This window comes from Haematobia irritans, chromosome 1, assembly GCF_050003625.1.
Source record: "Haematobia irritans isolate KBUSLIRL chromosome 1, ASM5000362v1, whole genome shotgun sequence".
In the NCBI taxonomy this organism is placed as follows: domain Eukaryota; kingdom Metazoa; phylum Arthropoda; class Insecta; order Diptera; family Muscidae; genus Haematobia; species Haematobia irritans.
The window spans coordinates 10,815,280-10,831,027 of NC_134397.1; the positions used below are offsets into that span (position 1 = coordinate 10,815,280).

The 15,748-nt window shown below is 33.8% G+C and overlaps 1 protein-coding gene across 5 annotated transcripts in view; it reads left to right on the plus strand.

The window, feature by feature from the left end:
- Positions 1–15,748, plus strand: part of dsx (transcription factor doublesex) — a 365,763-nt gene that overhangs the window by 81,908 nt on the left and 268,107 nt on the right. The gene's annotated exons all lie outside the window — the stretch shown is intronic.

A 15,748-nucleotide genomic window follows, 5' to 3' on the forward strand; every position in this document is an offset into this window, starting at 1 on the left:
CCACGAACCGAATAAACAAAGTTTATTTAATAGAAACAAACATTTAGTTTGACACCGTGGAGCAGTGGTTGCTACGTCCGACTTGCATGCCAAGGGTCGTGGGTTCGATCCCTGCTGCAATCAAAGTTTTTTTGTTTGTTTTTTTTTTTTTTACATATATTCCAGATATGTTCGGAAGATTCCGAAAAAATTTTCAACATTACATTGTAGTATATTAAATTTTGAACTGTAAAATGTGTCTTATTAAAGACCTAAAGTCAGAAAAGAACAATGTTTGATATAAACGAAATGGACTGTGTTGTTGTTTCAAAAATAACTTTTTTTATTGAAAAAATAAAAATTTTGTAACAAACGAATTTTTTTGGTAATAAAAGTTTAAAATTTTCGAAGCAATTCAAAAAACTCTAACAAAAGAAAAACGTTTTCGGTACACGTTTTCCAAACGTTTTTTTTTTCTTCGCGTGTACGTTCTGCACTGAAAAAAATATTGTCGTGAGGTCAAAGATTTCATGTCTTTAAAATACGAATGCAAATTTTGCTTAGCATAGAAGACGCATTTCTCTACTATAAAGTTTTTTTCCTTGACCAAAGGTCGATAAACTTTTCAATGAAGTCGTATTGTCCTTATAATTAAGTGATTTGATTTAAAAATGGATATCATAACATGAACGAAAAAATGTTTAGGCTAAGGTCAACTTGACTTTAATAATTTAGAAAAAATCTTTAAATTTAATGAAATTGTCTTTAAATTTGTTGTCTTTTTGCATCTTAACTACAAAGCAAAAAATCGTTCAAATATAGGACATGTTTTTCAACACTTTATTTTAAAGACGTTTTTTACTTGAAACACAGCATAATGTCTACTAGAAGTCGAGTCTTAATTTGGAAAATAAAGTCGTCGTTAACTTGTTTTTAAAGGACTTTGATAGCATATGAAGAAAAAAAGCTGAAAAAGCGAAAAACTAAAATTTGCTTCCTAGAAGCAAGTACACAAAACCCGATTTTAAAAGAGAATTGTGTCGTAAAAGTACCCTTACTTGTATTCTCCGCTTCTTTGGCTCGGAATCAATACCAAATTGTTTAAAGTAAAGACAAAATCTTTGGAACCGGGTATGCTTTTTTTTCAGTGTGGATACATAGTTTGGAGATACTTCAATCGGAGTGCCAAAAATGGTTCAAACGTATGCAAAAGTGTAAAGATCTTAATGGGGCATATTTGGAGAAACAATTAAGCGATTACTGTTCATATTATCTAATCGTGAAATATAATATGCAACCCTCGTAATTTAAAATTTCACCCTAATATTTTGTGTCATACAACAAAATTTAAACTTCAACCTTTATCTGTGTATGTTAGAGCTTTGAAATATGCACACCCTTCGCTAACTTTTCACGAAAACACAAAAACCAACCTCCAAAATTCTTCACGATCTTCTGTACACCAGATCAGAATGCATTTAGCAAGTCTTTCATGAAGGCGTTTGCTTCAAAGCATTTCGTTGGAGGTTCACCAAACTTACCCTGCTGGCTAAACACACTATCATACTTCCTTCATCACGAATTGTTCGTGCAATGCCTGAAATTCTTCAATTTCCGCAAAAATGCACTCACCTCCACATCTTTAGCTGCTGAATCAATTTTATCTTATGACAAGATCTTGGATTGTATAGCATAAATGTTTTGCCAACACGTTACAAGTTAAAGTGTGCATTTCTTGGCCAATATTTATAGGCAATGGCGAATGCTGGAGTTGGCGCTCATTAGGATCTACATCATTTAAAATTATCATGAATTTTTCCTACATTCATCGACAATAATTGTTGGTTTACATTTGTGGCATAACAAATGAAGTTGTTGTCTGTTCCAATGTATGTATATGGAATCGAGTCGAATCGAAGATGATGATAAAGGGTGTGATGGTAAAGATACTGTTGAACAAATTGTTTGAAGGGCCATTAAATGCTAAGAGCATGGCCATAATGTTTATGCAGTTTAATGATATAAATACAATTTTAGCCTATTTTTGAAGCTGAGTTGGATGACTGAAAAACGAAGAATATAAATATTTATTTTAATTACGAGGGTTACCTTTTATATATATTTTTGGAGCATTTCTTTCGACCAATCGACACTAGCCTTGTTTTGAGCGATTGAAAAATTGTCTGGGATTCAACGCGAACAAAATTTCACGCAATATTGAAAGTATGTTAGTCCCACTAATGTCTAAGGTTGTCTCAATCTCACGATAGGTCACATGACGATCTTGCAATATAAGTTGGCGCACAGCTGCAATGGTTTCCGGACCAACAACTGACCTTCACGAAATTTGCCTTGGAGTGAACTGCGACCTTGGATGAATTCACCATACCCTCGCCAAACACTGGTACTTGACAGAGCTTCATCGCAAAAAAAACAGTGCTGAAGAGAGCGATGTTTCCATACCGGCGATGAGATTGAAGATATTATGAATAACAGGTTGGCTGATAAGTCCCCGGTCTAACAAAGAAAAACACATTTTTTTTGTCAAAATTCGTTTTTATTATTCAACATAGTTCCCTTCAAGAGCGATACAACGATTATAACGACCTTTCAATTTTTTGATACCATTTTGGTAGTACTCCTTCGGTTTTGCCTCAAAATAGGCCTCACTTTCGGCGATCACCTCTTCATTGCAGCCAAATTTTTTCCCTGCGAGCATCCTTTTGAGGTCTGAGAACAAGAAAAAGTCGCTGGGGGCCAGATCTGGAGAATACGCTGGGCGGGGAAGCAATTCGAAGCCCTATTCATGAATTTTTGCCATCGTTCTCAATGGCTTGTGGCACGGTGCGTTGTCTTGGTGGAACAACACTTTTTCTTCTTCATATGGGGCCGTTTTGTCGCGATTTCAACCTTCAAACGCTCCAATAACGCCATATAATAGTCACTGTTAATGGTTTTTCCCTTCTCAAGATATGTGATAAAAATTATTCCATGGGCATCCCAAAAAACAGAGGCCGTTACTTTGCAAGCGGACTTTTGAGTCTTTCCACGCTTCGGAGACGGTTCACCGGTAGCTGTCCACTCAGCCGACTGTCGATTGGACTCAGGAGTGTAGTGATGGAGCCATGTTTCATCCATTGTCACATATCGACGGAAAAACTCGGGTGTATTACGAGTTAACAGCTGCAAACACCGCTCAGAATCATCAACACGTTGTTTTGTTTGGTCAAATGTGAGCTCGCGCGGCACCCATTTTCCACAGAGTTTCCGCATATCCAAATATTGATGAATGATATGACCAACACGTTCCTTTGATATCTTTAAGGCCTCTACTATCTCGATCAACTTAATTTTACGGTCATTCAAAATCATTTTGTGGATTTTTTTGATGTTTTCGTCGGTAACCACCTCTTTCGGGCGTCCACTGCGTTCACCGTCCTCCGTGCTCATTTCACCACGCTTGAATTTTGTATACCAATCAATTATTGTTGATTTCCCTGGGGCAGAGTTCGGAAACTCATTATCAAGCCAAGTTTTTGCTTCCACCGTATTTGTTCCCTTCAGAAAACAGTATTTTATCAAAACACGAAATTCCTTTTTTCCATTTTTTTACAATAAATTTTTTTCACAATAACTTCACAAAAGACGCTCTATCTCACAAACTAATTGACTTACAGACGTCAAATTTTGACACGAATCATTTGAAGGTTGGTACTATATAAAAATAATATGCATTTAATACTAGCGACGCCATCTATGTGTCAGACAGGGGACTTATCAGTCAACCTGTTATGGACAGAAATGCGAATTGAGTTCATCGATGCACTGTTGTTGACATTCTACAAGTCGAAAGTTGAAAAAATCGCTCGAAAATGTTCAAGATTTAATTCCATTTTTTGCACGAAATTAATCTTTTAAGTTGTTGTAAAGACCACAAGGGCTCGTATTTCGAAACGTTCCTGAGTAGGTATTACCTCAAAAATGTCAAGCTTTACGATAGAGCTGTCAATTGGTTTCAATTGTAGGTGGTTGCAACACTAGGGTTTAAGGTGTTTAAAGAGTGGGCCGCCCTAACAGAAGATGATCGCTCCCCGCTCGTATGCATCTACTGTGTCAAAATAATTGTCAAATATTAGAAGGAAAATGTTCCAATCACAGTACTGCAACCTTGGGCAGACAAACATTTCGGCAGCGGATCATGGACAATTCAACAGGCACCAGCACCATCGTACTCAACACGTGTCAAACAAGAATGGCTTGAGAGGTACTCAATGGCCACCAAAATCTCAGGATCTTAATCCGTTGGACTTTTGGGCCTGAGGGTTTTTGGAGAGTAAGGTTGGCAATAAACAATACCAAAGTGACTCTCATCTCAAGACGTCGTTTCACCGGAAATGGCCCAAAATACCGCAGAACAAATAACAAATTTCCCGTAACAAATTTCAACCGGATGGAAAAAGATTTGCTCTTCAAGAACCATCGGAAGTCAACAGGCATCAGCACCATCGCACTCACCACGCGTCAACCAAGAATGGCTTACTTTCTACCTCTCAATGGCCACCAAAAACCTCGGGATCTGAATCCGTTGGACTTTTGGCTGAGGGCTTTTGGAGAGTAAGGTTGGCAATAGACAAAATCAAAGTGTATATTATCTTAAGACAGCGCTTCACCGGAAATGGGCCCAAATTCCGCAGAACCACTTTCGCGAACGCATGCGATGGCTTTGTCGGCCCTTTGAAGGCCATAATTTGAGCCAATGGTAGCCAATTCGACGCAATCTAAATTGATTCTAAAATTTGATATTATTTTCGACATTTTTTGTTTCCGGAATCCGGAGGTCAAATATCGAGAGTGGTTTACATGGAGCCTGTATATAATTATGGACCGATGTGGACCACTTTGTGCATGGCTCTTAGAGGGCACATAATTACATCCCATAACAAATTTCAACCGGATCGGAAGAGATTTGGTCATCAAGAATCATCGGAAGTCAAGAGGCACCATTTCCTGTGGTGTCATTTTTCAGCCCGCGTCAACCAAGAATGGCTGCCTTTACCTCTCAATGGCCACCGAAAACCTCGGGATCTGAATCCGTTGAATTTATGGGCCTGAGGGCACAGGAAATAGGTCAAAATACCGCAGAACCACTTTCGCGAACGCATGCGATGGCTTTGTGGGCCCTTTGAAGGCCATAATTTGAGCCAATGGTAGCCAATTCGACGCAATCTAAATTGATTCTAAAGTTGGCATTATTTTCGACATTTTTTCTTTCCGGAATCCGGAGGTCAAATGTGGGGAACGGTTCATATGGTGCCTGTATATAATTATGGAACGATATGAACCAATTTGTGCATGGCTGTTAGAGGTCAAATGTGGGGAACGGTTCATATGGTGCCTGTATATAATTATGGACCGATATGAACCAATTTGTGCATGGCTGTTAGAGGGCACATACTTACATCCCGTAACAAATTTCAACCGGATGGGAAGAGATTTGCTCTTCAAGAACCATCGGAAGTCAACAGGCACCAGCACCACCGCCTTCAGCACGCGTCAACCAAGAATGGCTTCCCTTCTACCTCCCAATGGCCACCGAAAACCTCGGGATCCGAATCCGTTGAATTTATGGGCCTGAGGGCACCGGAAATGGGACAAAAATTGCAGAACCACTTTCACGAATGCTTGCGATGGCTTTGTCGGCCCTTTGAAGGCCATCATTTGAGCCAATGGTAGCCAATTCGACGCAATCTAAATTGATTCTAAAATTTGATATTATTTTCGACATTTTTTGTTTCCGGAATTCGGAGGTCAAATGTGGGGAACAGTTCATTTGGTGCCTGTATATAATTATGACCGATATGAACCAATTTGTGCATGGTTGTTAGAGGGCACATACTTACATCCCGTAACAAATTTCAACCGGATGGAAGAGATTTGCTCTTCAAGAACCATCGGAAGTCAACAGGCACCAGCACCATCGCACTCAGCACGCGTCAACCAAGAATGGCTTCCTTTCTACCTCTCAATGGCCACCAAAAACCTCGGGATCTGAATCCGTTGAACTTTTAGGTCTGAGGGCTTTTGGAGAGTAAGGTTGGTTCTAAACAATACCAAAGTGTCTACGGAAATCAAATCTGAAATCGATTTATATAATTATGGAGCGATATTAACTAAGTTTTCATGGTTATTACATATACTAACATCGCGTAACAAATTTCAACTGTATCCGATGAAAGTTACTCCTTCAAAAGGCTCCGGAAATCAAAAATGAGGATCGATTTATATGGGGAGCTATACACTGATAGACAAAGTTTCGTTATAATATGTGTCATTAAAAGTGAGTCAATGAAACAAATTCGTTAATACAACAAAATTTTTCGTTATTATGATGAATTTTCTGTTGATCAACGTAACGTTTCGTATTATTAACGAATATTTTCTTTGTGTTAATGAAAATGTTTCGTTGGCTCAATTTTAGTTTTTTTGTGTGTATCTCAAAGTGGTCCGATATGATCCATTTGCAACATCATCCACCCTACATCAAAAACAACTACATGTGCTAAATTTCAAGTCGATAATTTGTCTCGTTCAGACGTTTGCATGAAATAAATTCGAATAAATTTTCAAAAAAAAAAAAATAAAAAAAAAAATTATTTTCAAATTTGGGCTATTCACAATTTTTTTTTTAATGAAGACTTTCGTGATTATTAAAGCTAAGCTCAAGCCCCCCTTTCCAATGAATCTAGTCTCTATACCGTACCTGGCTTTGTTTTTTGGGCCCGGTAGCAAAAATTAGTTGAATATTTTATTTTCTAATTTGCTCTTTTCATAAATTCTTTTCTAATGCAAACTTTCGTGATTATGAAAGCTGAACTCAAACCCTTTCCAATCAATCTAGGCACTATGCCGCACACGTCTTAGCCAAATAGCAAAAATTCAAATTCGAATTTGAAAAACTAAATTCGTATTTAAGGTGCCGGTTTGTGTATCGGCTAAGTTTTTTTTTTGCTTCAAATTTAAAATTCGCATTTATCTTCACACACATGTGATTTCCATAGACGAACGAACATCACTAGTTTAATTCAGAATTTCACCCCGACCAAGAATATAAATGAATGAGGTCTGAGATCAATATTTTAGATGTGTTACAAACGGAATGATGAAGTTATTATACCATCTATTCTATGGTGGAGGGTATAGAAACAAGTCTTCTTAAATTTTGGAACAACAATTTCTCTTGATTAAACTCCAGCAAGCTGTAGTTTATGCTTCATTTAGGTCATCTTAAAAATGGGTCGCTTCTATATAAACCAATCTTTGGAAGACAAACAATTTTTAAAGAAAATTGTAGCATTTACAAAAAACCAAATAGTTTCCACTGCTTCATCAATTCACATTTGTCTTTCGGACTATTTGGAATTTTATCGCTTACCAGATCTTTTACGAAACGAACTAAGACATTTTCATTTGCTGTCACAAGAAAACGATTCGTATTTACAAACTGTCATATTCTGGATATTTTCCCTCGGTCTTGAAGTTTTGGCATAAAAAAAAATTAAGTTGACAGACTGTCAAGAAAAATTTGCATAAAAATTCCGAATGACTTAAATAAATCATAGAAGGTATTGGTCCATAAACACTGGCATGGGAAAAATATGAGTGGAATGTGGTGTATATTGGGTGTGTGGGCAAATTTGAAATTACTGTGATTTATGGGATCAATACTAAAATGGCCTTTCCAATAATTTTTTTGGACAATTTCTTTAATTTAGAAGAAATTTGTGATACACAGAAAAAAATGCTACCTACACACAAAAAAATTGTTTTCTTATTCAATCACGAATTTAATTGATTTTTTAAATTTTTTAATTGAAATGTCTTCAATCACAGAAATGATAGTATCAATTAAAAAAATTAATTGAAGGTCAATTAAAAAAATTAATTGAAGGTCAATTAAAAATTAATTGATCCAATTAAAAAACTTAATTGATACTATTAATTGTTGTGATTGATTTTTGTTTCAATTAAAAAATTTGTTGATTCAATTAAATTTTTAATTGAATATTTTTTCAAACTCAATTAAACAATTTTAATTGGAAATTTTTTCGTGAAATTTTTTTCTGTGTAATTGTTATTCAATTAAAATTTTATTTGCAAGATTTTTAATAAAAAACTTAATTGACTCAACAATTGATTCAATTAAATTTTTAATTGAATATTTTTTCAAACTCAATTAAAATTTTAATTGAAAAATTTTTCGTGAAATTTTTTTCTGTGTAATTGTTATTCAATTCAAATTTTATTTGCAAGATTTTTAATTAAAAATTTAATTGACTCAACAATTTTTTTAATTGAACAAAAAAAAAAATCAATCACCACAATGAGTGGTGTGAATTAATTTCTTAATCGGGTCAATTAACTGTAATTGGCTTTGATGCTTGATTCTATCACATTTTTATACCCTCCACCATAGGATGGGGGTATATTAACTTTGTCATTCCGTTTGTAACACATCGAAATATTGCTCTAAGACCCCATAAAGTATATATATTCTGGGTCGTGGTGAAATTCTGAGTCGATCTGAGCATGTCCGTCCGTCCGTCCGTCTGTTGAAATCACGCTAACTTCCGAACAAAACAAGCTATTGACTTGAAACTTGGCACAAGTAGTTGTTATTGATGTAGGTCGGATGGTATTGCAAATGGGCCATATCGGTTCACTTTTACGTATAGCCCCCATATAAACGGACCCCCAAATTTGGCTTGCGGAGCCTCTAAGAGAAGTAAATTTCACCCGATCCGGCTGAAATTTGGTACTTGGTGTTGGTATATGGTCTCTAACAACCATGCAAAAATTGGTCCACATCGGTCCATAATTATATATAGCCCCCATACAAACCGATCTCCCGATTTGGCTTGCGGAGCCTCTAAGAGAAGCAAATTTCATCCGATCCGGTTGAAATTTGGTACTTGGTGTTGGTATATGGTCTCTAACAACCATGCAAAAATTGGCCCACATCGGCCCATAATTATATAGCCCCCATATAAACCGATCTCCAGATTTGATCTCCTGAGCCTCTTCAAGGAGCAAAATTCATCCGATCCGGTTGAAATTTGGTACGTGGTGTTCGTATATGGTCTCTACCAACCACGCAAAAATTGGTCCACATCGGTCATTAATTAAATATAGCCGCCATATAAACCGATCCCCAGATTTGATCTCCGTATAAACCGATCCCCAGATTTGGCTTGCGAAGCCTCCAAGAGAAGCAAATTTCATGCGATCCGGTTGAAATTTTGTACGTGGTGTTCGTATATGGTCTCTAGCAACCATGCAAAAATTTGTCCATATCGGTTCATAATTATATATAGCCCCCATATAAACCGATCCCCAGATTTGATCTCCGGAGCCTCTTGAAGGAGCAAAATTCATCCGATCCGGTTGAAATTTGGGACATTTCGCTAGTGTATGGCCAATAACAACCTTGCCAAAATTGGTCCGCATCGATCTATATTATATATAGCCCCCAAATAAACCGATCCCCAATCACAGAAAAATCACGATTGCCACTCGAGCCAAAAATAATCTACCACAATTTTATTACCATAGAAAATTTTGTCAACATTTTAATGTCTTTAGGAAATTTTATCAAAATATAATTTCTATACTAAATTTTGTCAAAAATTTATTTCTATAGAAAATTTTGTCAAAATTTTATTTCTATTGAAAATTTAGGACGCATTTCATAGTTGGAGAAGAATATTTTGCAAAATCTTCCACAACAACAAGAATTCTTCCAATCTACCACACAGTAAAAAATTTGCCATTTTTGGTAGATTCGTGTCCATAATTGTATATAGCCTTCATATAAAACGACCCCCATATTTCAATTCTGGATCTATAATTACCGCACAAAAGATCATATCGGTTCGTAATTATTTCTTCCATATAACATATATGCCGTTTTTAGGAAATTTTATCAAAATATTACTTCTATACAAAATTTTGTTAAAAATTTATTTCTATAGAAAATATTGTCAAAATTTTATTTGTATAGAAAAGTTTGTCAAAAATTTATTTCTATAGAAAATTTTGTCAAAATTTTATTTCTATCGAAAATTTAGGACGCATTTCATAGTTGGAGAGGAATATTTTGTAAAACCTTCCACAACATCAAGAATTCTTCCAATCTACCACACAGTAAAAAATCTGTCATTTTTGGTAGATTCCTGTTCATAATTGTATATAGCCTCCATATAAAGCGACCCCCATATTTCAATTCTGGCTCTATAATTACCGCACAAAAGTTCATATCGGTTCGTAATTATTTCTTCCCTCTATATGCCGGTCAAGAACTGAATAGGTACGTATTTAAACGACCTTTATTTTGTCTAGAAGTTTCTACGCAATCCATGGTGGAGGGTGCATAAGATTCGGCCTGGCCGAACTTACGGCCGTATATAATTATTTGTTTTGTTTTTTTTTATTTGAATGGAGAAATTTCAATTAAAAATTAATTGAATCAATTTACTTCGTGATTGAAGACACATTGAAACCTCTTAGATGTGGCCACCCATGGTCGCCTAAAATTTTTTCCAGATATTGAAGGTTAATTTTTATGGGTTAATATAGCAAATGTCTCTCAACAATTGAGCACTTTTAAGAGGTCTCCTGTTTTCAGAGAGTCCAAATTTGAGAGGTTTCACTGTAATTTCTGTGTGCGTGAAGAACTAACGATATGACTTTAGTCCCATATCCATATTAACTTCTGTCTTTCCCAAATAGTAATAAATAATTTCTTCTAATCTCATACTCATGAGTACGTTCTTCCTGCTTGATAATATCTCCGCTGATAAATTACCTATCCACCTATTTGGCGCCTTATTGCCAACATTTGTTACTCCTCAATGATTTCATAAATAATAATTTTACTTACCTTTTCATATTTTAATAATAAAACAAAACAATTTCAAGCAATAAATTTCCCTGTAGCCAGCCAGCACATAATATATTCTTATCCAAAGCGTTGAACCTGCATACACCCACTTATTTTTCTTTGAGAGACAATGATCGTTCTTGCACTTTTTCGGAAGCTACAAAGGAGAAGAAAAACAACAAGCCATTATAAAGAGTACGCCCATCAAAAAATGTCGGTCGTTTATTCGCTCTGTCTGTCGGCCTGTCTGTCTATCTTCAGTCAATATGTTGCAACTTGAATGTCGTGAGGCCTATGTAAATACAGCTCAGATTCCATCTTTGTTACCTACACTGCCTTGTGATTTCTTCTAAGACAAAGTCGTTAGGTAGATGTATAGCAACATCAACAGGTTTGTGGAGAAGTTTTGCGGTTTTGGGTTCTTTTTGATATTGTTCCATGTGTTGGTATACTGGCCATAATTGAGGCTAAAAGTTAAGCTATAACAAGCAAAAAACATATTGAATAGCTCCCCTTTAGACAAGGACATGAGAGGCACTCCTTATAAAAGCATACTTTTATATGGCATGTGCTGACTTGCAGATGATATTGCAGATTTAATATTTTATAACATTGTTCCACTTGTTGGCATTTTATCTCAATGAAAGATAGTGTCAAAACACTTGTGTGTGTTTATTTGAATGATGGGGAAAAGTAAGTTTTTGGTAAATTAGTATAATTCATGTTGTCATTAGCTAGCCAAAAGAAAGAGAAATGTCATAAATTAGTTGTTTTTTGTGGAATGATTTTGTTTCATTTTGAATATTTCATTCCATGGTTATCCTATAGATGGACGAAATTCCTACTGTTCCCTACTACTATTAGTTAAGAAATAAATATTATGAAATTTCATGTAAACTTTATGCAAATGTATACGATCATTATTCATACACACAAATTTAAATTTCATTAAAACCGATTTTTTTTCATTGCCATAACGAAAGCAAGCTTTGAAATTGTTGTAATTCAAAATGATATTAAGTATCGAAAAAAAAGATTAAGGGTATGGTCATAAATAATACATAATTTTTTTAAGATTTAGTTTTATAGTGAAGATTTGATTTCAGTGTAAACTTTGGAAAATCTGTAGGGTCATTATTCCTTCACACATGGAAAACTTCATTAAAACCGAGCAATTGAAATTTTTTATTGTCCTAACTTTGTTTCCTCCTTAAGCAAACTTTGGAAAATTAGTATAATTCAATTTGAAATCGGGTTGATATGAAAGGGGTTATAGTCGTAATTCATAATTAGTTCTTTTTAAGAATTTTTTATACTGAATATTTCATTCCAATGTCCACCCATGGATGGATAAAATTCCTACTGTTTCCTACTACTATTAGCTAAAACTCGAAAATTATGGTAAAATTTTATAATTTTAGATTTTCATTCAATTATTTGAATGTATGCCTTTTTCAAATTTACTCGTATATGATCATTTTTCATACGCACACAAAGAAAACTTCATTCATTTCACCGAAAATAAACATTTTCAATATTTGCATTGGATCATTCCCCATCAAGTTATAATAAAATGTGCAACAAAAAGATATAATTTTATTCTGTTTTTGTAGATTTAGTTTGGATTTTAGCGGCTAAACTCTAACTTAGTTACCACCATAACGAAAAATTTTCATTAAGCTTTGAAAATTAGTATAATGCAAGTTGATATCAAGTAAAGGAAAAAGGAGATAGGTTCATGGGCATAATTCATCATTAGTTTCTTTTTATTGTTAAAGGATTTTGAATATTTGATTCCATTATCAACCCATGGATGGGCGATATTCCTACTGTTCCCTACTACTATTAGATCTAAAGTTATAAAATATTTGTTGTTTGAGTGTAAGTTTTAAAAGTTCTGTATGATCATTATTCATACACACGAAGAAAATTTCCTTAAAATTGAGCAAAGGAAATGTTTTCATTGCCTTAACGAAAACATTTCTTTAAGAAAACTTTGGAAAATTGCTATAATTCAAGTTGATATCAGCCTTCGAAGAAAATGATAAGGGTGTATAGTAATAATTAGTTTTTTTTTATAAAGAATATATCATTCCGCTGTGGATGAATGAAATTCCTACTGTAGCCAACTACTATTAGTTAGGAATCTGAAAATATGAAATTTTATTTATTTATTTGAATGTGGGCATTTGATCATTTTTCATACATACAAAGAAAATTTTATCAAAAATGATGTAAAGAAAATCTTTCATTGAGACTATGAAAATATTCATTTATAGTATTCGATATTTCGGTGTACGTTTAAAATTCACTACAATAATAATAATTTTCATTGTATATTTTTTATTGGTTTAATTTTAATGACGCATTTTTTCCATTACTTAAAATTCAAATATTTTAAAATTTCATATATATTGATTTCATTGAATGATGAGAAGTTAGTTATAACATATAACATATATTGATTTCATTGAATGGTGAGAAGTTAGTTTTGAAAAATGTTTGATAATTCTTCTATCTTCTATCAGCTACCCAAAGAAAGGATAAAAGTGTATAGTTATAATACACAAGGAGTTTTTTTTTTTTTTTTGAGAATTTTTAAAGTGAATATGAAGGGTCTCCATATAGATGGGCGATATTCCTACTGTACCAATCTACTATTAGTTAAGACAAAAATTTCTAAAGTTTTATTTATTTTTTTTTTTCTTTGATTGATGGGAAGTTTTGGTAAATTTTTACAATTGAAGCTGGTATCACTTACCGAAAGAAAGGAGAAAAGAAACCATGGTATTCCATTGCATTCCATATGCACAGAAAAAAATGTCACCAACATTTTTCCAATTAGTCATAATTGAATCTTAAAAACTGTTAAATTAAAAATTTAATTTATTCAACAAATTTTTTAATTGAAACAAAAAACAATCATAAAAATTTAGAGTATCAATTAATGTTGGATCAATAAATGTTTTAATTGACTTTCAATTAATATTTTAATTGATACTATCATTTCTGTGATTGAAGACATTTCAATTAAAAATTAATGGGATCAATTAATTTCGTGACTGAAGACAAAAAATATTTTTTTGTGTGTGGACGGACAAATTTCCTACTTTTCGCATCTACTATTAGTAAAGAACCTAAAATTATAAAATGTATTATTACCCAGCAAAAAAATATGGAAGTTCTTTTTAAGGCACAACTTTAAAAGCACTTCCAAAAACGTCCTCCCAAAGATGTTCTTTATTTTAACTGAACAGGAAGTTCATTTGAGTCAATTTTTTATAACTCGCTTTTGTCATATTTTTAATGGGAAATTTAAAATGTTATTGTTTCAAATGGGTTAAAAACAGATTAAAAATTAAGAAAATAGTGGAAATTATTTAAATTTTACCGAAAAAAATGCTAAATCCTTTGTAGAAAAATTTGCGAATTTTTGAAAATATTTGATGTCAAACGTTCCAGACAAGCGTTATAATGCATTAAAAATCATAAGAAAATTAAAAATTATTTATTCGTCAAAATATCACAAAATTTCTTTATTCACATCCAAATCACTGGATTCGCATCACACCTTATGAAGTGATGCAAATTCAGTGCAACGTCTATTGAAATGGTGGACATCCGTCCTATGACAAGCCCATGATAAAATCATTACTTCTGCGCCAATTTTGCACCACTTTCGGATCCAAAAAGAACATTTTCACTACTTTTTTGGCGACGCTTTTTTTGCTGGGTATTTATTTATTTGAATGCTTAGAAAAAGAAAGATTTGAATTTTAGCATTAAAAATTTTAAAATCATAATGAAATAAATGTGAAATTCATAAGAGGTTTTTTTTTTGTAGTCAATATTTTATTATACGATCACACCTTCAATGGGCGATATTCCTACAGATCCAATCTACTTTTAGTTATAAATGGAAAATGATATAATTTCCCAAACTCTTTTTAAATTCGTGTGAATGATTAAACAAATGTCTTAAAAAGGCGAACCTTATAATTATATTAAAACAAGTAAGGAAAGTCTAAAGTCGGGCGGGGCCGACTATATTATACCCTCCACCACTTTGTAGATCTAAATTTTCGATACTATATCACATCCGTCAAATGTGTTGGGTGCTATATATAAAGGTTTGTCCCAAATACATACATTTAAATATCACTCGATTTGGACAGAATTTGATAGACTTTTACAAAATCTATAGACTCAAAATTTAAGTTGGCTAATGCACTAGGGTGGAACACAATTTTAGTAAAAAAATATGGGAAACATTTAAATCTGAAGCAATTTTAAGGAAACTTCGCAAAAGTGATTTATCGCTCGATATATATGTATTAGAAGTTTAGGAAAATTAGAGTCATTTTTACAACTTTTCGACTAAGCAGTGGCGATTTAACAAGGAAAATGTTGGTATTTTGACCATTTTTGTCCAAATCAGAAAAACATATATATGGGAGCTATATCTAAATCTGAACCGATTTCAACCAAATTTGGCACGCATTGCTACAATGCTAATTCTACTCCCTGTGCAAAATCTCAACTAAATCGGAGCAAAAAATTGGCCTCTGTGGTCATATGAGTGTAAATCGGGCGAAAGCTATATATGGGAGCTATATCTAAATCTGAACCGATTTCAATCAAATTTGGCACACACGACTATACTTCCAATTGTACTCCTTGTGCGAAATTTCAAGCTAATCGGGATAAAACTCTGGCTTCTAGGTCCATATAAGTTCATATCGGGCGAAAGATATATATGGGAGCTATATCTAAATCTGAATCGATTTCTACCAAATAGCTACACGCATAGCTAAAATGCTAAATCTACTCCCT